General features: G+C 48.0%; 1 long non-coding RNA gene across 3 annotated transcripts in view; it reads left to right on the top strand.

Annotated features, from left to right (window-relative positions):
* Positions 1-23609, top strand: part of LOC311588570 — a 47428-nt gene that overhangs the window by 11260 nt on the left and 12559 nt on the right. The window contains exons 2-4 of one of the 3 annotated variants that reach the window (XR_014776263.1): positions 9070-9175; positions 10243-10358; positions 14025-14211. This is a non-coding gene — a long non-coding RNA (uncharacterized lncRNA). Of the gene's footprint in view, positions 1-9022; positions 9176-10242; positions 10359-14024; positions 14212-23609 lie in introns of those variants that run through there. The other 2 variants (XR_014776264.1, XR_014776262.1) reach the window with 2 other exon arrangements.

The following is a 23609-nucleotide window of genomic DNA, read 5'->3' as shown; positions in this document are numbered from 1 at the left end:
GCAATGGTGTCTGTCTAGTCCCCAGCCACTAGACTAAAATAAAATCTTAAAGGCATGTCAAGTATAAGAATAGTATAAGACTATATGGAATAAAATATTAAAGAAATCCTGTCTAATTCAGACAGAACCTGTCAGAACATATATACTTGTTTTGGCGTCGGTTCTGAATTGAAGGTCCTCTTCCAGGCGGTTAAGTGGCACAGTTCCCGGCCCTTGTGAGCCTACATGCAACCCGCATAGCATCAGGTCCATTGGTTGCCAAAGAACGGCACAGAGCCCACCAAGTTGCAATATCTAGGCAGGACCCTCCTTGCTTTCTGGCACGCCTTGGTATCTAGCAGCATGCAAAGGAAACTCTGTTGTCTGGGCCCCACTTTTCTCATTCAATTTCGATGCTATGATTATATCAGAAACTCCATTTGTTTGGGTGCTCTGCACTCTAGTGAAAGCCAGCGAGATAGCGGTTCCTAGAATTACAAAATCATGTGTTGACGTGCCCCTTTTCGGTGTGGCTACTTAAAAAGAGAGACGTGGGCTAGATAAATTGTTGCATTTGGTGTAGTTTCTAAACCGTTCCCTACACGATTTCTTTGGAGTCACAGGATCATGGAAAGAGCACTGATCAGGGGTCAGGGGAGGTGTGCTAATCCCCATCTGCCGCTGCAGTTAATTAGGTTCCCATCACTGTAACGAAATGCCGGAGGCAGCTTGTTTTGTAAGTAAAGAGAAGGGGCCGTTTGGCTCGTGGTTTTGGAATGTCAGAATCTCAGATTGGGCAGCTCTCTTGGTTTTATCTTTGTTAGTGGCAGCATGGCCTTGGGAGACTGTGTGTGGAAGAGCTTACACCACCAATAGAGGGAGGAAATATGAAAATATGTGTATGAACCTCACAGTCTCTTATGAGAGCGTGCCCCACCCCCACGCTAGTAGCCCAAGAGCTTTCTCCTAGTCTGAATTTTCCCAAGAGCACTCGTGTGGGGACGAAGACTTTAATCATGAAGGAGCCTTGGGGAGCACTCATCTCTCACACAAAACACAGCTCTGTGCAGCCTGGAGCATTTTAGGCGTATCTCACATCATGTTCCAGTCTGTCATGTGGAAGTTCTTTGGAGCATCCCAGACGCCCATCAGTGATGGAACATCTCCCTCTGAGGAGGAGCTCAAGTCCTGGGAGAGGATCCCATGAGAGAGCAGTTCTGAGCGGTGATTCTTTTTTTTTTTTTTTTTTTTTTTTTTTTTTTTTTTTAATGACAGAAGATACTTCCTGCAAAGCCGGAGTTAGAACCTGTGTGCATGTGCTTACTGCCTGCTGAGCCCTGGGCTGGCTTCTTCGTTTTTTTGCAGCTTCTTCCCAAGAACCGTGTGACATTCGGCTACCGAGGTGTGGGAAGTGATTTACCGAAGGTCACACAGCTATGCAGAGATGGAAGCCTCCAACTTCTTGACAATAAAAAGATAGTTTTAATCCCATTTATTATTCATTTATTCGTTCATTCGTGTGCATGCACTTCTGTGTGTGCTCATACTCTTGAACCCATGTGAGCCTGTATGTCAGCATGCACTTGCTGTGACACATGAGTCGAGATTCAAGGACAGCCTGTGGGAGTTAGCAGCTCTCACCTTCCACCATGAGAGCGAATTGAACACAGTCATCAGACTTGGCAGCAAGCGCCTTCACTCACTGCACACCTCACAGATTCTTCTTCCTGACAGTTTTTTAATGCTCAAGGGCTTCCTTTTGTCATGAAAACATGGCAGAACAAGACACACTCCTACTTTCGACTTTCAGTTGACCCAGGCACTTGTGGGTGCAGGTCCTTCGCCATCTTCTCTTTTGCCCTTCATCATTTTCCCCTTGCCCTCAGACCGCCCTGCTCAGGATTCGGTCTCTTCACTGGTACCCATCTTAGTGTGTGTCCTTCCTAATGTGCAGCTAGTAGAAAGGGGGGGGGGGACCTGAAGCGATGCTCAGAACCCATAGGCCATGAAGACAACGGCAGAAAACATGAGCCGCTGCCGTTGCCTTCCCGGCCTTGTGTTCCTGGATGGCTCAGCTTTCATTGCCACCGAATAAACTACTATATAGGAAGAAATGACTCTGCCATTTTGCCCAGGCTAGTTTCAAAAATGAAACCTAAGATCACACCCATTTGCGTATTATAAATGGGTTGAACTCAACTATGCATCGTCTTACACCTTCTGTGGTCTGTGGCCCCAGAGAACAGAACTGGGGTCTCATTAAGAGTCATAGTTTTGATGTACGCTTCAAGGGAGGCACAGTGATGGAGGATCAGCCTACAGATGCATAATATTTTAATAATAATAATAATAATAATAATAATAATAATAATAATAATAGAGGCAGATCTTATGGGAAGATACTTTTAAAAAATAGGTTCATGGAATTGGAAAAGAGGATGGTGGGATGGTAGAGAGAACTTTAGATTCTGTGGCGACAGGTAAGGGAGCAGGGCTGTGGCAGACAAAGAAGAAGCATTTCCTTGACGGAAGGGCTGGTCTTCCAGCTGCTGGGAGGCCCACCTTGCTCTGTTGCTACCCACTAAGCCAGTGCTGCTGCTCAACCCACAGTGGAGCCGCTGCAGCCACTGCCCTGCTGCAGGGAGGAGAGTGGAGCCACAGTGCTGCCTTAGGGCTGCAAGCCCAGTGGGGCAGCCAGTGCAGGGCCGGTCTGTATACAATAGCCTAGAGCTCCCATAGGTCCTGCCCCAAGTCACGGACACACGGCCCAATTGCACAATCACCCTGACTCTGAGCAACCACAAATATCGGAGATGAGGAATGGTCCGTTTTCTGGAATAAGGCATGTTAGTGTTCAGGGTCTGTGCTGCCACCGAAGGCCATGTTGATGTTTGAGATCCTTATTGCCACTGGGGTATTTTGGAGGTCTGAGCTGCCACCAGTTCATGACCCACAGTGCCTACCATGTGGAGCTGTCTACAGTAACAGGAAAGGGGCCCGCAGGAACTTATTTGGAGTCATGAATTGATGAGGCATTGATTTGCGGAGGGCCTTAGTTTCCCCATCTGCAAAATGAGACAATGTCTCCCAGGAAGAGTTGTAAGGAGTAAAGGCAGATAGGATACTTACGTGGTCCATCACATAGAAGACGTCTTGATCTGGAACTCAGTGGGACTTGTTGCACTGTTGAGTTCTACTGTGTTACTTCCTTCCAGGCCTGGGGGTTTGGGATGGATCTCTGTTCCATGACGATCTCGGCTCTGGGCTGTCCCTGTCCTCTGCTCACCATCACCATGGCTAGTGACTCAGTGGCCACTGCCCATGTGGTTTAATCTCAAGCCCGTCCATTCTAGAGTCTTGAGCCACGCCCCTGCCACTGACAGGTACCACGGGATGCCCTTACTTTGAGTAGAATACACACCAGCTCTCTCCTTTCTTTCTGCCTCTGTTCTGCTCTGTTGGTGACTCCCCCCTCCTTCAACTCCCACCCCTCCATCCCCCATCCCCCCATCTCCCCCTGACCTTGACCACTTCTCATTGTTCACTTCCGCTTTCCTGGTGTTTCCTCCACTGCCCAGGACTTTCGCCTCTGTGTGTGCATACCTTTGTCCTATCCCCTTTACCACCATTTTTTTTTAAAGCTGCTGACTTTATGTGGCAGTTCTCCATTAGAGGCTTTCGTTATTTGGTCTCATTCAGCTCCTGCTCTGGGCAAACCGCCCTATGCCAGTGTGTTTGTCCAAAATACCCATTGGCCCACTCTTCAACACGTCAACTGCCTAAGTGACATCAGTTAGGACTGATATGAAGCAGACATTTATTGTTATTATTATTAAAAAGGGGGATGAGCTGCTGAGGTTTAGGTTTTCAATTTTTTACATTTTTAAATTGTGTTTTGGGAAAGGGGGAATGCATGCTAAAGTATTTGTGTGGACATCTGAGGAAACTCATGGAGTTGGTTCTCACCTTCCATCGTGGGACTCCTGGGGATCGAACTCAGGCCATCAGGCTCAGCAGCAGGTGCCCACTCAGCCATCTTGCTGACCCCATGTAGTTTGAATGCTGATTGCTCCCCTACAGATACATTGAAGGTTTGGTCCCAGACAGTGGTAAAAATGGAGTATGGTGAAACTTAGGGGAAGGAATTTAGGTCACTGAAAGGGACCCCGTGAGGGCTGTATTGGGGTTCCAGTTACTTAGCCCTTCCTCCTTCTTGGCCACCTTAAGTACCAAGACACACACTGCCTCATCACAGACCCAAAAGCAGTGGGAACAAAGGATCACAGGCAGAGTCCTCAGAAACTATGAGGAAAGCTGCCTTCTTTAAACTGACCCGCTTAGATGTTTACCCCAGGGCTGGAAAGCTGGCTGGCATGTGTGCTGTCCGTACAGAGTTCAGCAAAGATAACGCGTTTCTTTCTTTTTAAAGATGTATTATTTATTTTACATGTACAAGGGTTTTCCTTGTGTGCATGTGCAGCACGGGTGTGCCTGGTCCCCTGGAAGGTTAGAAGAGGGCATGAGAACCCTAGAAACTTGAGTTACAGAGGGCCTGAAGGACCACACAGGTCCTGGGAACTGAATCTGGGTCCTCTGCAAGAGCAGGGAGCGTTCTTAGCCACTGAGCCTGATGTACTTGCAAGGATGTGGAAGGCCACATGGATGGCTCCGTCTACGCTGTGGGAAAGCTTGAGCAGGCACTCACCTTTTCAGCTGAGTACACAAGGGACAGTGAAACCAAACCCTTAAGCAGCGTACCAGATTGCCGAAGGCACACTGCAACAAACATAAAGTCCCTCCAAAAAGGTAGGGGACATATTACTTCACACTATTTAAATAGTTGAGCATAACCCAAACACAAAGAAACCAGATGATTCTTCGGAGTTTATAGATAACCAAGAACATAGATTCCACACAATCGGTAGAGGAAAATCAATTAAGGAAATGCAGGGCACCAATGGTTACCCTGGCAAGGGTGGGGTGGGCAAGTGAGGGGTAATACCTCAGTGTAGAGGGTAGAGAGAGATTGAGGAAGACACCTGATACCATCCTCTGGTCTCCACACACATACACATGCACACAACTGTGCTCACATGTGTATGAACTCACACACCACACACAAATGTGGGCATAAATAAAAAGTGAAGGAGAAATTAAGGTATTTCCAGCTAAACAAAAACTGACCAATAGTATTGCTAGCAGATCCTACCTATGTAAAATACCGGCTGGAAGCTAGACGTGTGGATTAGTGATAACACGCTTCGTTGGCACACAAAGAGGTGCTATATTACATGTCTAGCCCAGGTGGGAAGGGAGAGAGGGGGTAACTATCGAGAGCTCTTGTAGCTTTAATAAAAGGACACTAGTCAGCAATTCAAATCCACACAAATAAACAAAGACACCAACATGTAATTTGTAAACAAATAAAAATAACATATGTATGTAGATTTTTCTTTTATAGAAACATTTTCTACGGACTTAATTGGTATTTATAAAATACCTTTGATGGTATAATGAGTAAAGATGTAATTTGTATAATAACAGCACAGAAGAGAAGAGAAAGTGCTGCATTGGTGTGAAGATTTTTAATGCTAATGTTAAGTTGGAATTGCTTCATGCTATGTTGTTGTAGGATCTTAATGGTAATGCCAAGAGTATCCGGGAAGAAAACAACTAAAATATATCTATGAAATTAAATTATGAAATAATTCAAATGCTATATAATATCTGTTAAACATAAAATAAAGCTCTGGTGGGGAAAAGAAAAAAATAACTATTTCTAAGAAGGATAGGACAAAAGGCAAACATAAATCCTGCCTTAATAATAATTACATTAACTATAAATGGACTAAACGCTGTATTCAAAAGAAAACAGAGAGGTAAACAAAACATGCTTCAGATATGATGTGCTGCTTGTCAGGGAAATACTTTCGATGCCAAGAAAAGTAAGTTTAAAGTGAAAAGTTGGAAACTGGAAATGTAGTTCAGCAGTGCTAGACTGTATTCATGAGCTTGTGGGCTCAATTCCCAGTATCATTAAAAAAAAGTTTAAAAGATGGAAAAACATACACATACAAACAGAGAAGAGTTGGAATGGCTATACTTATGCCAGACAAAATAGACTTTCCTACAGGAAAGAGCGGTTTATACTGATAGAAAGGAAAATCATCCTGGAAGACCTAGCAACTGTAAACATATAGGCACAGAACACAAAGCTGCCAATTAGAAGGAAAAACAACTTTGTGTGTACCAAAGCTTTTTTTCTTTTTTTTTTCAATTCCTTGGCTTAATTCCATCCAATACTGTATGACAAGACAGGGTTTCAAGTGCTTGAAGCCAACTCATCTCTTTCCTTACTTTCCATTTTCATGTCACACTAGCCCTATGAACATTTTCCTAAGATATAATTACGTTTTTCTGCCAAAAGAGTTACTGTGGCATTAATTGGAAGAGGAGACAGAGTTCACAGAATCTTAGAATTGGATGGAAACTAAGATGATCTTATTTGCTCCTGGTTTTGTAGCTGAGCGGGCTGGATCCCAGGACAGTTATTCACTCACCTGCTTAGCTGAAGACCATGATCGTTGTCCAGTTTGTATTACAGTTTCCCTCCCTCTTAGGGTTGTTTGGTGTGTGTGTGTGTGTGTGTGTGTGTGTGTGTGTGTGTGTGTGTTTTACTGGGGGAGGGGAAGAAGTGAGAGAGGGAGCGATCCTTAATTTTAGTCACAGTCTTTAAGATTTAGCCGGGCATGGTGGTGGACGCCTTTAATCCCAACACTCGGGAGGCAGAGGCAGAGGCAAGGAGATCTCTGTGAGTTCGAGGCCAGTCAGGTCTACAAAGAGAGCTCCCAGACGCCCAAGGCTACACAGAGAAACCCTGTCTTGAAAAACAAACAAACAAAAAGATTTATATATTTTTAAACATTATTTTTTTGAGTTTCACATCTTGTATCGTAGTCCTGCGCATCTCCCTGTCCCCTCATATCCACCCTTCAGCCTTGCCACTTCACCCCCAAAATAACACACACACACACACACACACACACACACACACACACACACACACACACACAATCTAAAAAAAAAAGAAAGCATAGAAAACATCTCATGATGGGAGCTGTAGTGTGTTACAGTGTGTCCCACACTATATCCCTCTATCTACGCATCTTCACTTGCAACTGTTCATTGCAATGAGTCAATGGTCTGGTCCGAGATCTCTGGCTTCTGTGACACCATCAATACTGGCTCCTCACTGGGACTCCTCCCAGTTATTGCCCTGGGTCATAGAGATTCTACAGCTTTGGTTTTGTAAGCCTTGCCTTTTCACATGCTTCAGGAATTTGTAGATGGAGTAGATTTTGGGGTAGGCTAACTCAAAGCCTTGGACCCGGCCACGGTGGTAGCTGAGTTGGTCAGCCTGCCAGCTTTCTCACACCTTCACCGTCAGGGGCAGCTCTCTGGCACTGCTCCAGCTAAGCCACCCAATGCCACCTTTAGCAGGAGGCAGGGTCAGCTCTCCTGCTCTCATGCCTGTGGGGCTGGCTCATTTGCACCCAGGCCCCCAGAGCTAGCCCCGCTGTGCTGCTCAGTCAAGGCGCAGGGACCACTCTCCCAAGTGATGCAACCTTTGAGGAGCTGGGCCAGCTCTCCCACTCTTGCACCCTAGGGACCAGCTCTCCTGTGCCTTCATCATCAGGGCAAACTCCACTGTGCTGACAAGGCGCAGGGCCCACTCTCCCAAGTGCTACAGCCAGTGAGAGAGTAGGGCTGGCTTTTCCGCTCATGCCCTTGGGGCCAGCTCTTCCAACTGCCACAGGTGAGGAGGGTTGAAGGATGGAGGGCATCACTCCCGACACCCACACACCCGTGCCACCTTATAGCAGACAGTGGTGGGACCAGCTCTTCCTTGCTCAAGCCCCCTGCCCTCGGCCAGCTCTACTGTGCAGCTCAGACAAGGTGCTCTTTTGGAGTGCTGCAACCTATGGGGCCAGGGATAGCTCTCCTAAGCTGGAAGGAGGGACAGGGGCTCATCGCCTCTGCACTCATGCGACCTCACAACAGATGAGTGGCCACGCCAGCATTCTCTCTCTCTCTCTCTCTCTCTCTCTCTCTCTCTCTCTCCCCCTTGGGTCTGCTCATCTATATCCTTGCCACCTGGCCCAGCTCCACTGTACTGCCTGGGCAAGGTGCAGTGCCTGCTCTCCTGAGCGCTGCCACTAGTGAAATGTGGGGTCAGCTCTCCAGAGCACTGCAGCTGGGGGTGGGGGAGCAGTTCTGCACAGCCCCTGGACACCCAAGTGGTCCCCAGCACCTGCCCCCTCCAGGAACGTTCCCATGTTCCCTAGTGGTAATATGAACCATACACATTGAGAGTGACTCTTGCTGCTGGATAGCCACAGACCCAGACATAGCCTCAGTGGCAGCTTGGGCTGGGACGTCACCATGGCTGCAGGTGGTGGGGCCAGCTACTCACAATAGGCTATTTCTCTCCGTCCTCGAGCCTCTGGCTCCATCTCTCTTCATAACACTCAAGCTGCTGCAGTTCTGTCCCATCTGACCACCACATACTCACATTGTGGTGGTTCCTGCTAGAGGCTGGCCATGAGGCTGGTGGCCCCTGGTAAGCAGGTGTCTATGACCTACCTATGCCAGGTGCTAGAGGCCAGGTCTGTGAGTGGCTGGGCAGCCCATGGGTCTGTGTTTGTCTTCCTCCTTCCAAGCAGCACTGCATAGTAGTCTGCAGAAATTCGTGTGTCTGTGGCCTGCCTGTGCCGAGGGACAGAGGGTAGGTAGGGTCTGTGGGCATCTTTCCCCACCCTTGCTGCATGGCATGCAGGACATAGGTCTGTCTGTCTTCCTCCTCCTTTGCCGTGCTGCCTGAATTTGATTTGATTTGATTTGAGTTTTATGAGTCCTAGGCATAATACAGCTTTGGCCACCTAGCCAGGCATCAAGTTAGGATGATCTGAGGACTGCCATCTACTCTGCCCTGACTGATGTAAGAACACTTCCACTAACAACGTGTCTCTTTGACCATTGCCAGGAGGATTTAAGATTTTTTAAATGTATGGATAAATGCATGTTCTCCAGTGTTTCCCAGCTTGGACTCATGGACAAGAACAAACGGGCTACTGAAAATGAGAAGGAGGAGGTGAAGGGAATCCTGGATGCTCACGTGATGACCAGGACTTATTTGGTAGGCCAACAATGATGCTGTTTGGTACCATGCCGTGTCTACCCTGTCACAGCTCTATAAACAGGTGTTGGAACTGTCTTATTTTTAAATTTTATTTTTGTTCTTGTTGTTGTTTGTTTGTTTTTGTTTTGTTTTTATTGGGGTTTTTTGTTTGGTTTTTCAAGAGAGGTTTTCCTCTCTGTAGCTTTGTCTGTCCTGGACTGGCTTTGTAGACCAGGCTGGCCTGGAACTCACAGAGATCTGCCTGTTTCTGCCTCTGCATGTGCTGGGATTATTGGTGTGTGCCACCACATCCTGCGTGTTTTTTAAAATTATGCGTATGTGCATGGGTATGTACATATAAATGTGTGTAGCCCTGAAGGCTAGGAGAGGAAACTGCGTCTCTGGAGCTGGACTTTCAGACAGTTGTGAGCTGCCTGATGTAGGGACTAAGAAGCAGACACAGGTCCCGAACAAAAGCCCCCGTTGCAACCTTCTTCCCCCCCCCCCCAGAGTTTCCCAATTTCAACTTCTGCTTCCTCGGCTGTCTTAGGCAGCCCTGGGTTAGAGCTCTCTCGGGCAGAAGTAAAAACAGTGAGAAGATACCATGAAGTTTGCAGCCTGATGGTAAGAAGGTTAGAGAGAGCCTGTCTAAAAACAAACAAACAAAAAACAAATGGTACCCCACTGGGAGGAAGAGTAGGAACCCAGGCTGAGCAGAAAGAGGACAAAAAGGATGATGTGCCAGCTCCTGAGGAGGAGATGGATAAGTGCATGTTGGCGCTGGCTGCTGAGCCTAAGGGCAAGACTCCTTCTTCACCCTCATGTTGGATGAGTACAGGTGTAAGTGCTCCAGTGGGGATGCCATCTCCATGGACACTGCATATTGGGGCATCATTTTTTATTAGCATGCTGATCTCTGCAGTGTGCAGAGTGCCATTTTTCTGAAAAGCTCGCCCAGATCCTCACGGGTTAGACCCTTATCCCTGGTGAGAAGAGGGAGGCTGGTTCTGGAAGGAGAAAGGAGATCAAAGTAGTGGGTGATCCCCATCGAGAAATGAAATATTCTGCCTTTATCTCTTTCCAAGAATGCTCCAGCAATGGGGGAAGATGGCCCTTGCCAGTGTTGTTCTCTTTGGAACCAATGGGAACAGCCTTCATTTGGGGAGTCTGGATCTTCCGAAGCCAGGAGTTCGCCTTTCAGGTAAGAAAGATCCGAGATCACTGGGAAAATAACTGCTCTCTTGAAGGTGGCACAAGGAAGGACCCCAGGTCTTAGGGTGGACCCATGGGCATGGCTGAGCTCTGGGCTGTGTACAGAAAGTTCTCACTGTGAGTCCTGGGACCTGATTCCTTATTTCTGAGCTGGAGAAGTAGCACAGGAACAAAGCAGTGGCCAGGATCTGACCGCACACCTCTAAGATGGCGTCTCATCCGCAGCTGGGTCCAGACTGGCAGGGTACTAGATCATGCGGCAAGGAGCCCCAGAGCCTCGTTCCAGTGCCCTTCTCTCGGCGTACATCATTCTGCGTACAGCAAAGTGTTCAGTAAAGGCAGCACGTTCAAGTGAGCGTTTCTGTCATCATCTGCTTGCCTGAACACACCTGCTGGGAGATGAAAGCTGTTAAAGGAAAGCAAACAGGGGCTCAGGGCATATGTGGGAATCTAAGTAATACAGTAGGTGTTCATACGGCTCCACACTTCCCTCCACTGGAGAGGGCAACGGTGATGGGTGATGAGCCTCCTCTATTGGTGTGTTCTTAGGAACACATTTGCAACCCTCTCTCATTCCAGAACTGGCGAGGTTTGGAAAGGAGCCAGAAGCCCTTTCTCTAAAAGTCAGGTTAAAGCATCCATGGCGCCGCCTTCCCTGGACCGCCTACATCTCTGGGATTTGGCTCAACATTTTTGTTCCCCAGGATCCAATTCTCAGCCGGCTTTGCTCTTTTGGTTCTCCCAGAGGCCTTTGACTTGCTCCACTGATGTCGTACCTCACCAGACACCAGAGAGCTGGGAGACATTCACTCAGCTTCTCTACGTTTGCCAGACTTGATGTTTCTGTAAGAACAAATAACTTAAAAAAGGGGGGGGCGGGCGGTGGTGGCGCATGCCTTTAATCCCAGCCCTCAGGAGGCAGAGGCAGAGGCAGGTGGATCGCTGTGAGTTCGAGGCCAACCTGGTCTACAAAGCGAGTCCAGGACAGTCAAAGCTACACAGAGAAACTGTGTCTCGAAAAAAAAGAAGGGGGGGGGCTTATTTTGACTCATGGTTTCAAAGGCTCCTGGTTGGCCTGGAGAACATCCGGGCTATTGACCTACCTGATGGAAAAAGAGAGGGTCCATTCTTGCCAGTGACTTCCTTGGCTCCTAAAGTTTCTAGAACCTTCCAAAAGTAGCACCATCAGCCAGTGATCAAGCCTTCAGGGGCAACTCCTCAGCTCCATGGCAGCCACACATAGAAAACTTAGACATTGGTTACTCTCTCCGTTGCTGTTTCTGCCGCACCATGGCACCATGATTCCCTCCTCGGAACCTCATTGACCTCATGCCTCTGTTGCTTGGGGACCAGCTCAAGCTGGACCTGCTCATCATCACTCCAGCCCCACTGAGTCTGCTCCACACCTTAGGCCCCTCCCTGGGACCAGTGCCTTGGCTGCCTCTGGATAAATGCTGTAAATCCATTTGGGTTGTGTAACCCTTCTGGGTCATTGTTTCCTCAGTTTTAAACTAAGGACACCCAACAGCTCCTCTCCCAGCTCCTAGGCTTTCCATGATGAAAGTGATAATCTACCTAGATGTGGCACAGCGCCCAGGGAAGCAGGGCTCCGTGGAGGGAGGGTGAGTCTCATTGGCCAAAGCTGATCAACAGAATCCATGGGTCTTGCCAGGGAGGTTGAATCAGAATTGAGTATGTGAACCTAGCTCTTTCAAAGCGCCTTGCAGGGCTTCAGGGGTGAAACTCCCACTTGAGGCCTAGAATTCCTTAACCACTTTCCTTCTTACCTAGCGGGAAGCCATATAAAAACAAAGCAGATCTACCCCCATGCAATGAGACAGAGGTGAGAAGTCAAAGGTGCTGGGACCCAAGGCTCACTTTAAATATCTCCTAGTGTGGCCACGTATGTACGGTTTCCATTGCGTGAACCAATGAAGTGCGAGGGTGGCACCAGCGGCTCTGTTAATATTAAAAGGTGCAACTTAAGATGTTCCAGTTGATGCTGTATATGTGTCATTATTACTGTTATCATCTCTGTTACTACTTTCCCATGGAGATCCAACCCTTTGCCTTTCACTTACAAAACCCTTCGGAGCAGAAGCCGGCCAGCTAAGCCCTGATGCTCTGCCACCGACTACACACGCACTGCACAGCACGTTTTCATGCCCTTAGATGTCATGCTAAGAGCCTCTTCCCCTGGAGCCTCTGGAGTTGGAGCATCTTAGAGGAAGATAGAGAGGCTCTGGTGGGTCACTACGCTGCTTCATTTCCCCACCGTCCTGCAGTGACAAATTAAATCCACAGCAAATCAACCTTACTACACATGACATATTTTGTGGACACACCATGCATTACTTGTGCACACTATGCATCCTTCCTCCTCTCAGCTACCTGTGAGAAACTTGTGCCTGCAGATGTACATAGACAGACACACATATACAGACACACAGACACATACAGAGACACATACATACATATACACAGTCACATACACTCACACATACAGACACACAGAGACACAGACACACATATACACAGTCAAACAGACACACACAGACAAACACACAGATACAGAGGAATGCAGATACACACACACACACACACACACACACACACACACACACACACACACACACTACACCACACCATATTTTTGGAGCAGGAATTTGAACCCAGAGCTTCCCATAAGCATGTGTTGTCCCCTTAAGGAGCACTCCTAGCCCCGTTCAGCGTTGTTACTGTGTCCCAAGTCTAGGACCAGAAATCTTCTGTTTTGCTTTCAGACTCAAATGCTCCTCTCCAGACGAGTCTTGAATCCTTGATCCCCAGTTTGTGCCAATGTTTGGCGGACTGTGGAGCCATTGAGATGAGGCCTGGCTCACGGAAGTGGGTCAGTAGGGCCTTTGAAGGTTGTGTTCAGCTCTAGTTCTACCCTGTGCATACTGCTTTTCAGTTTGAGCTACGTGAAGAACCTCTGCCACTTGTTGCTGCCTACACAGTTGGGACCACTGTACTCTGGCTCCCTTACAGAGGTGGCCTGCAATCTGAGTGCTGGGATTAAGGGTATGTGCCACCATGCCACACCTCTTTAGACTATTTCCATTGGGTGATTTGGCCTCTGTGAGGAAAAATATAGCTAACACAGGTGTCTAGAGTGCAGATTATGAAGTTTTCATGGATTGTAATGTAAGATCCAGTCATGACAGCACACAGCTATGGAGTGAGGTCAAGAGTTCAAGGTCATCTTTGGCCACATAATGAGGTCAAGGCCAGCATTGATTATAAGAGTAGGAGGAAAATGCTATCTCCATATATTAAAGTAAATTTGGTTTAAAGAAAATGAAACTAAAACCCTTACACAATGCCCCATGAGTGTGGCTTACACATGATGATGTTGGGCTCTAATCAGCCGATGCAGACTTAAAAATAGGCTTTGGCTTAACATCAAGAAGTTGGTAAATAAATGTACATTAATTTCAAATAAAAAGCTGAAGGTATGTGTAATTCACTCTTGATGATCTCTTACTCTCCCAACATTTCCAGATAACCTACTTCTTTCTCAATCACATCAGAGGGGCCTTTATGTAGTTTTGGATTTTTGAGTATAGTAAGAGTTTAAAAACCTACATGAGATCTTGCCAAACATATTCTGCAGGTTGGTGCTTCCCAGTGGGCAATATGGTCTCCTGACATCTTTCCAAGCTTCCTTCATCCTGCGTGGGATATTTCTCAGTATTGAGAAAGTGTCATGGCAACTTCTTGGATTTCGTGGACACTCAGGGGTCCTCCCTCACTGCTTTTGTTGTTGTTGTTGATGTTGTTCTTTTTATAAATAAAGTCATCTCGAGCCTCAGGGCCCTTGCATCTGAGTGTATGTGGGTAGAGAAAGAGCTCATGGTCCGTGTACAACTTATTAAAAGGTCCAAGAGGAAAAATGAACACCTTGAAATCATGTATTAGTTACTTCTCTCTTCACTTAAAGTGTCTGGCTAAAGCACCAGAGCGCTCACATGGGCTCACAGTTTGAAGGAGCAGTCCGTCTTGGCTGGGAGAGCATGGTGGCAGCAGAGTAAGCTTGCTTGCTCACTTTCTGCTTTGCTGTTTTCATTTGACCTAGGACCACAGCCCAAGAGATGCTGCCACCCACATTCAGGGCAGGACTTCCCTTGCCAGATAAACTTTTATGGAAACATCCTGGCAGATATCCAAGAGTGAGTCTCCTAGGTGATTTTTTTTTTGTTTTTGTTTTTGTTTTTCGAGACAGGGTCTCTCTGTAGCCTTGGCTGTCCTGGACTCACTTTGTAGACCAGGCTGGCCTCGAACTCACAGCGATCCGCCCACCTCTGCCTCCCGAGTGCTGGGATTAAAGACATGCGCCACCACGCCCGGCTTCTCCTAGGTTATTTAAAATCCAAGTGAACTGGCCATGATTAGCTATCACTGTCTGTCTTCTTTGCTAACTTTATAATCCTTAAGGAAGTAAAGAGAACGAATACATAATTTCGACTTCAGTGTCATGTAGTGGGAGATCAAGGTGACTCGACGTCTTAAGGTTTCTATTGTTGTGATGAAATGCTGTAGCCAGGCTTTTGGCTACTTTATTGGGTAAAACATGAGACAAATTATAGTCAGCTGCTGTGGTCAAGCTGAAGCAGCCCCATATCCCACACCTGAGATTAAAACAAAAACATATTCCCATAATATTTCTGTGTTCTTGAAGAAACCAGAACTGCTCACTACAAAACGCCATGATCAAAAGAGCAAGTTGGGGAGAAAAGGGTTTATTTATTTTATACTTCTGCATCACTGTTCATCCCCAAAGAATGCCAGGACAGGAACGCAAACGGGGCAGAATCCTGGAGGCAGGAGCTGATGGAAAGGCCATGGAGGGATGCTGCTTACTGGCTTGCTCCACATGGCTTGCTCAGTCTGCTTTCTTATAGAACCCAGGACCACCAGCCCTAGGTGCGGCATTATCCACAGTGTGCTGGACCCCCCCTCCCACATCAATCACTACTTAAGAAAGTGCCCTACAGGCCTGCCTGAAGCTTGATCTTAAGGAGGCATTTTCTTAATTGAGGTTCTCAGATGACTTTAACATGCGTCAGGTTGCCATAAAACTGAACAATATACCAGATACTGTGGGGAGACAGGAAGAGGGAGACTGAAGGGTCCAAAAGAGTGAATGACCAAGAAGCCTGCATGAAGAGGTGTCACGTGAGCCTGGGCTTCCAGGGCCAGGTTGTCTGTCTGTCTGCATGGCAGTGTGTTGTCACTGCACTAGACTCAGTGGGAATATTTGGCTTGGTGAAGGGGGAAATGGAAACTGCTCTGGGAAAAGCTGAGCAAGCCCAGGAACAAAAGCAGCAAAGCATCCAGTGGTCTCCGAATGTATGTACAACCTCATCAGCATCAGCCCCCTTTGCAGTACATAGAAATAGAGGGGCATTTGGGGAGGCTGCACTTTAAGAGGCACACTGGAGAGACTTAGGCTTGTCTGTGAAAGAAGCTTCCATGGGTGTGTGCTGAAGGTGGGGTAGAGAGTTTAAGGACGTGTCTAGAAGCTCCCTGGTTTGAACGCAATGAGCCTAAGGACTGGGTCCATTTTCTTCATAGGTTTCCCAGCAGCCCCAGGTTTTGCTGGAGCTGTTACCATGGCAGCACCAATGCTTCTTTCTATTGGGGGAGGCTGTTTCTGGTTCGGATTCTGGGTATAAGAGAAACAACAAGGTTTTGCAGGAGTGGTAAAGAACCATCTCCTTTTATTGGTTGCTTTATCTAGGGCCATAAACACCTCGTTGGCCCATGAGTTTCTATACTTGATCTATCTCAGTCGTTCTACAAAACATCAGATGTACCTTCAATGGCTCGACCAAGATAACGTGCAGCCATCAAGCATTCAGCCCTGTTCCAAATAACCTTCCTCTGGAGCCAGCCTTCTATAGAGCCATGTGGATGTCAGACATGCAGCGGCTGAGTCACGCTGACATAGCTGGCGTGCCTGGATCGCACTGGAATCTCAGGGTGCCAATTACAGGACAAGGAGAAGCCAAAGGCTGGGAGCTGCAATGCCAGAGTGTACGCTGTCCACGCAGAGGGAGGGTGGTGGTGGTAAGGGGGACACGACCTACCAGCCGGGGACTCCAGAGACCTTCCCAAGCAGAACGGTGCCTGTCAACAATGCTGGCCAATGCACAGGCATCTAGGACACAGACCAGATCCTCACCTTCCTCCTGATACCCAACCAGAAGCAATACCCTCAAAGCGCTCATGATGAGTAAATACTCATCTGTAGGTCAGCGCTTGGAGACTCGGGTTGATAATAATGATCAGAATGCATTAACCCTTTCTCTTCCCCAGTGCTACACCAAGCAGCTCACATGACTTCTATCACTCTCTCAGCTCTACTGTGATAAGAAATGCACTCAGAGGCTGGGAGCATGACTCATTTAACAGTATGATATGCACAAAGCCCTGAGTTAGATGGCTAGCACTGAATAAACCAGGCATGGTGCAGGACAGCATACACCCAGAATCCCAGTAGTGGGGGTGGGGGGTGGGGTAAAAAGAATCAAGAGTTCAAGGTCCTTCTCGGCTACATAGCAAGTTCTAGGGCAGTCTGAGTTACTTGAGACCCTGTCTCAATTAACACACACATATGTATATGCACGGATATACATATATAAACATACATATCTGTGTGCATTTGTATGAATATATGTGAATCCTGTAGTTAGTAACTGACAGAATGAGACGAACCATAGTCTTACCAAAGCCAAAAGCCTGGCTCTTACCCACTCCGCCGCACAGCGAGGGCACCAGTACACACGATCCGGATCATTCACACCAAAGTCACCCTAGAAGGTGAACGTGGCGTGTGGAGCATGTATGGCGAATTCTCCTGGGGATATGGGAAAGCATGTGGAGATGTGCGGATCAGCCTCTGCCTTCAGTGACCGGCTGCAAGACCCCAGATGGGCAGGTAGAGGATGACCCAGGTGTAACACCCTTGCTGGAAGAGGCTGCAGACCCGAGGAAAGGGGCAGCCAGCTGGATTGTGGAGATGTGCTTCCAGATATTAAATGTACGAAGAGTTCGGTTGCGCTTTCAACCAGGACCTTCTTGTCCTTTTGCCTTTCCCCTCGCGCCCCCACTTCCTCATCTCATTGACTCCACGACTTGATGTAATTTATGTTGCCACATACAGAGGGGTTAAGGGGTCCTGAGTACTTAGTGGCCAAGGGGCGAGCTGGAAGGGGCGTCGTGCTACACACCAGGCGACAGAGTCTGGGAACGTGTCTCTGATTTATGCCTCAAAAAAGAATGTCACAGCTCCTTGGATATCCCATAGCCCCTCACAAGGGTGTCTAGGGGAAGTAGCTGCTCAGTAAAAAGCCGGCTCACTGATCCTTCAAGTCCGTTTCCAGTCTGTGTTTCTGGTGATCGGCAGGATGAATGCTTTTTGAGACAAAAATATCGTGTGCAGTCAATGCTGGGGAAACCATATGTGCCAGGGAAAAAGTGAGAGGTGTGTAGGCCCCCCCTCTTTTCCCTCCCCCTCTCTGTATGGTGTGTGTGTGTGTGTGTGTGTGTGTGTGTGTGTGTGTGTGTGTGTGTGTGTGTGTATGTGTGTGTAGCCAGAGGTCAAGGTCTGGCATCTTTATTTATCTCTCCTCATCTTGTTCTCCGAGACACGGTCTCTTACTGACCTGGGGCTCACTTGGGCCTAACTGAGCAGAGGCCCTCTGGCATCATCCACCTATCCCTCCACCCCCAACCACGTTCTTGGGCTACAGATGTGTGCCCCTTTACCCAGCTTTACACGCTTGCTGGAGATACAACTCAGGTCCTCACGCTCGCATAGTGAGCTATCATGTTGCCTTTTTGGCAGTCCCCTTTTGGATACGGTGGAGAGTCTCACCGTGTTGTTCAGGCTAGTCTTGAACGCCTGGGTTCAAGTGATCCTCTGGCCACCTCTTCGTGAGTGCTGGGACTTCAGGTTAGGGCCGTCATGGCCAGTTCTCAGTCTTGAGAAGTACTGATGGGGCTGAGGGACCCCGAGAGACACCCTGTTTCAATGAAACTGTGGTGCATTCCATCGTACAGGAGAATGCACCCAGTTGTGCAAGGACTGATGTTGAGATCGCCCTTACTGGAAGGTTCCAAAGCCATCACTATTCAACTTGATCTCTCCCACTGTGTCCACACCTCCAGTCCCAATGTGAGAGCTTGTGATTCGGCGACCTCAGATCTGAAGTACCCCCAAAGAAGCCAGGCTGTCTTGCTACGGGCTAAACAGACTTCCGCTTCAAGAGAAATATTTAGCTCTAGCGAAAAGAAACACAAGGGATTGGTTATGTTCCCTATAAATCTACATGCAGTTCACGAGCATAGAGTTTGTGAGAAATTTCCAAGCTCTGAATGCTCTCACTATGGTTGGTCTTTTACCACTAAAAACCAAACCTGAGGGCTGGGGAGATGGCCCAGAGGTTGAGAGCACCGCTTATTCTTCCAAAGGCTCTGAGTTCAATTCCCAGCAGCCACATGATGGCTCACAACCATCCATAATGAAATCTGGTGCCCTATTCTGACCAGCTGGCTCACATGCAGGCCAAATATTGTATAAGTAATAAATAAATAAATATTTAAAAAGAAATAAACCTGAGGCTCCGAATAAATGGTGAGAGAAAGGACATAGCCCCCACCGATGTTTCGCCTAGCGCCAAACTTTTCTCAAGTTGGCTCTGCAACAAGAGCGGACTTCGGCTGCATGTTGAAAGGGTTTCAACACACTGAAGTGATGATCCATCCAGAAAGCCTGTCAAGACATACTTGGCCCCTGGGAATCCCACAGTCACATCATGTGACTGTCAGAAGGCATTTGAGTCTCACCTTCTCGAGATAAGGATGGAGATGCCGTGGCCTGGAGAACCAAAGCAGCTTATCTGCAGCCCACAGTCCAACTCTGAGCTCTCTGCCCCCTCAGGGCTTCTGAGTAATCAGTGACCTTAGTTTTGTGGGATTTTTATTAAGAATTTAGACTTAATTATTTTTAAGAAAGTGAGAATATGTGTGTGTGCGCACACGTGCGCGTGCCTGAATGCACGTGCCCAGGGCAGCCAGAGTCACATGTAACTGTAAACCAGAACATGGCACTGGACACCAAACTCAGGTCCTTTGCAAGAACTGTCAGTGATTTTAGCACCTGAGCCACCTGGGTTTTTCTGTTTGCTTGTTTGTTGTATTTACCACTAGTGTGTGTGAACTTGGGCATGCTTATACTGCAGTGTGTGTGCCGTCAGAGGCCACTTTTGGGAGGTTGTTCTCTCCTTACACCTTTGCATGGTGTCTGGTGTCTGGGGATCTAAGTCAGGACATTAGGCTTGCAAGGCAAGCATTTTTTACCTGCTGAATTCTTTCTTTGGCCCATAAGCTTTTGTTTTTTTAAGCTAAGAGTCTCCCTATGTAACCCTGGGTGGCGTGGAGCTTGCTATGTGGACTAGGCTAGCCTGAAATTCACAAGGATCCGCATGCCTCCCTAGTCCTGGGATTAAAGGATGCACTACCATAGCCGGCTTTCTGTTCATTTTTTAAAGATTTTTTTTTATTGGACTGGCAAAGTGGTTCAGCGTATAAAGACACTGCCGTAATATCTTGAATCTGATCTCTAAGACACATAGTGGAAGTTGTCCTCTGACCCTCCACATGTGTGTCATGGCATATGCATGTGAGCATTCAAACATAAAGAAAGAAATGTAAAACGATTTAGTGTGTGTGTGTGTGTGTGTGTGTGTGTGTTTTTAGGTGCACAAGCAGAGGCCAGAGAGAGCATGGTACCCTTGGAGCTGGAGTTGCTGGCATTTCCCAGGTGCCCATCTCGTTATGTGGGTACTGGGATTCAACTCCACTTCTAATGCTTGCTCAGTGAGTGCGCTAACCACTGAGCCTTTTCTATAGTCTCATTTTGTTGTTGTTGTTGTTTGTTTGATTGATTTCTGTTTTGGTTGTTGTTGTTGTTGTTGTTGCTACTGCTGCTGCTGCTGTAGCTAAGTCTTACTTTGTAGCCCAGGCTGGCCTCAAACTTAAAGCTGTCCTCCTGCCTCAGCCTCTCAAATGTTGGAATTACAGGAGCGAGTTGCCACATCCACGCTCCCTCACTAGACCTCTATGGTTCTCTCCTCTGAATCCCGGTTCCTCTCTAGCCCAGATGCCCTTAAAGCTGATCCAAACACTGCGGCTTGTCTCTAAGTACTGCACATGTGCCCGAGTACGTGGGGCAGACGGCCCTGATGGAAAGTCAGTTATAACTCTTCAACATGGTTGACTTGGCCTGACGTAGCCTCCCTCCTGTGTCCCCCTCCCCCATCCATCTCTCAGCACACAGCTTAATCTAGTAGGAGTAGCTGGCATTCAAAGTCCAAGTGTTGGGGCCAGAATGCTCGTCAAATACAGGGAGCTGCGAATCAAGGGTATTTATCCACGTTTGTGGGTTGCATTCAAAATCGCCATAGCTGCTGCTGCTCTTGAGACAGGGTTTACACTCTGCCCCAGGCTTGAGGCAGTCTTGCAGGTAAGCACCACCATGCTTTGTAAGCGACTTTGTGCTTCCAAGAACCCTTGGCTGGGCTGGCTATGTCCCAAAGCTTTCCTCAATGCTTTACAAAGGTCACAGCTCATGTGGCCTTCTCAACACTGCTTTGAAGGACCTGCCTCTATTCTCATCAAGCCAATGGGAAGTCCTTGGCGCAGAGAGGTTGAAACATTTGCTGAAGGTCACACAGCACTCGTATTTACACTCATAAGTGCTCCTTACTCGGAAGGTTGTAATTTCTGTGAGGGAGGAGTCCTGCTCACAAGGCATGGTGATGTTTGAGGTTGGAAATTCGCATCAATCTACTTCATCTTCCAGAGATTGTCTTCAAGTGTGAGATAAAACGACACGTAAACCGTTTCTGCTTTAGACACTTCATACACACAGATGTGTTTTCCTGTAGCTGTCTGTGCACTCCCGCAGGTCTAGCCCAGAGTTGAGGAGAGACTAGATGCTGACCTGTCTGTCCTCATCTCACATGGCCACTGCCAGGGCTGCCTAGTCCCCACGTTGCTCTGGCCCTGCTGGCTCTGTCCCGTGTTTTCACAGCAATCAAAGCCCTCTTTAGAAAAGGCTTCCTGGTGCCCTGGGATGGACAAAGTTTTCCACAAGCCAACCCCAAACCTCTACCCCACTGTCGACCTACTAATTCTACTCCCTGTTCCCCACCCCCAACCTCAACACCCCCACCTCACTCCCTGCCTTCACCCCCCCCTCCACTCCCATCTCCCCACCCGAACCTCTGTCCCCACCACACTAATTCTTCACAAGAGTTCCTTAAGGTGTCACACCTACTTCAGACATTTTTAGGGGCTTGGCAGGGCCTGGGGTTCCTCTGCCAGGAACCCCACAGTCAGGAGGAGGCCAGCTCTCAGGCCCTGGCTGGGCTGTGCATTTGCAGGACCTGGCAGAGGCCTCACTGTCAGCCAGCTGAGTCTTTTTCTCACACTCCCAAAACAGCACAGTTCTCTGTGAGGCAGCTGGGGCCTGTGAGGCCTTCAGCCCTGCCTGTCACATCCCCAGGCTGTGCCCTTGCTTGCATTTGTCCCCTTCCCCTGTTTAAAGGACTTTCCTCCACGTCGCTAAACAGCTGGGCTCCGATATTAGCTAGACCCTTTTCTGTGCTCATCACAAGCTTGTGAACAAAAGGGTTTTAAGAACCCTGGTAAATGAACAAGGTCTTGGGAAGACAAAATGTTAGGAAGACTTCAAAGAATTGCCATCCTTGTGAATCTCAAAGGCTGTGCCCTTTCCGAGCTGAGCCTGCTAGGGACGGCCTCAGAGTCTAGCAGGCTCAGCTTTTTTTCAGTCTCCCTATCGGCCTGACATGGGAAAGTTGATCCAAAGATGGCCCTGTGTGTGGGGCATCAAAGCCCCTCGCTTTACTGTCTCATCTGCTGTTTGTCCTGGCTAGAGGGTGCATCACCACTGTGCCATTGAATCAACACTTGTGTGTCTTTCAGAATGATGCTAGCACCCTGGCAGGGGCCTTCCTCCCTACAGTGCTCCCTGTCCGCAACATGATCCTGTGTCTTTCAAGTGGGGAAACAGGTAGAGACACAGTGTGCGGCTCACCTGCCTAAAGTGGCGTCTGTGCAAGGTGACTGCAGCTTGAAGGCCACTGGAGGGGCCAGCACTCAAATATCTATTATCTGGCATCTCCCTGGATTCTGGGGAAGAAATGAAGTCCCTGACCACCTGGCAAGGGGGTTACACAGAGGACTCTGGGGTCTTCTGCCTATCAGCTTCTAGATAGGAGCTCCTAAACCAGTGGAGACTGTCTTATATTTTTCTTTATTTATTTTTGAATTCTAAAAAATTAGCATTTCTGAGTGTGCGTGAAGGGAGTGTGTGTGTGTGTGTGTGTGTGTGTGTGTGTGTGTGTGTGTGTGTGTGTGTGTGTGTATCTTTGTGCATGCACATGTGTGGTTATGTGTCAGAGGTAAACTTCAGTGGGTCAGTGTGCAGGATCTGGGAGATAAGCGAAGGTTGTCACACTTGGAGTCTCTCACTTTCACCTGCTGAGCTACCTCACTCTCTCAACCCACCCCCTAAGGAGCCCTGACTAAACCTGGAACTTGGTTTGTAGATGGGGCTATCTCTGAACTTGTGGCCATCCTTTGCCGCTGCCTGCTGAGAGCTGAAGTCCAAGGCATGGACCACCATATCTGACTTTTTTTTTCTTTTCATTCTTTTGTGTTTTTTAATTTTATTTTTAATTTATATATCCACTTTACATCCTTATCATAGCCCCCTCCTTCCTCTCCTCCCGGTCCCCACCTCTCACCCTCTTCTCCCTATCCCTCTCCCCTTCTCCTCAGCACATCAAGTCGCATCAGGACTGAGCTCAGACTCATCTACTGAGGCCAGACAAGGCAGCCCCGTTAGGGAGAAGTGATCAAAAGCAGGCAACAGAGTCCATGTCATAGACAGCACCTGCTCAACTTACTAGGAGACCCATGTGAAGATCAAACTGCCCATCAGTTTACATATGTGTAGGGGGCCTAGGTCCAGTCCACGCATGCTCTTTGGTTGATGCTTCTGTCTCTGACTTTTTTCTAATGACAGTGCTTCGCACTCTGATGCCAGGCTGGCCTAGAACTCATAGACTCCTCCTGTGTCAACCTCCCAGGTGCTGGTATTACAGGT

This window comes from Acomys minous (genome assembly GCF_964271855.1).
Source record: "Acomys minous genome assembly, chromosome: 17".
In the NCBI taxonomy this organism is placed as follows: Eukaryota; Metazoa; Chordata; class Mammalia; order Rodentia; family Muridae; genus Acomys; species Acomys minous.
Note: the sequence above shows the minus strand (reverse complement) of the source record. Positions and strands in the feature narration are given on the sequence as shown.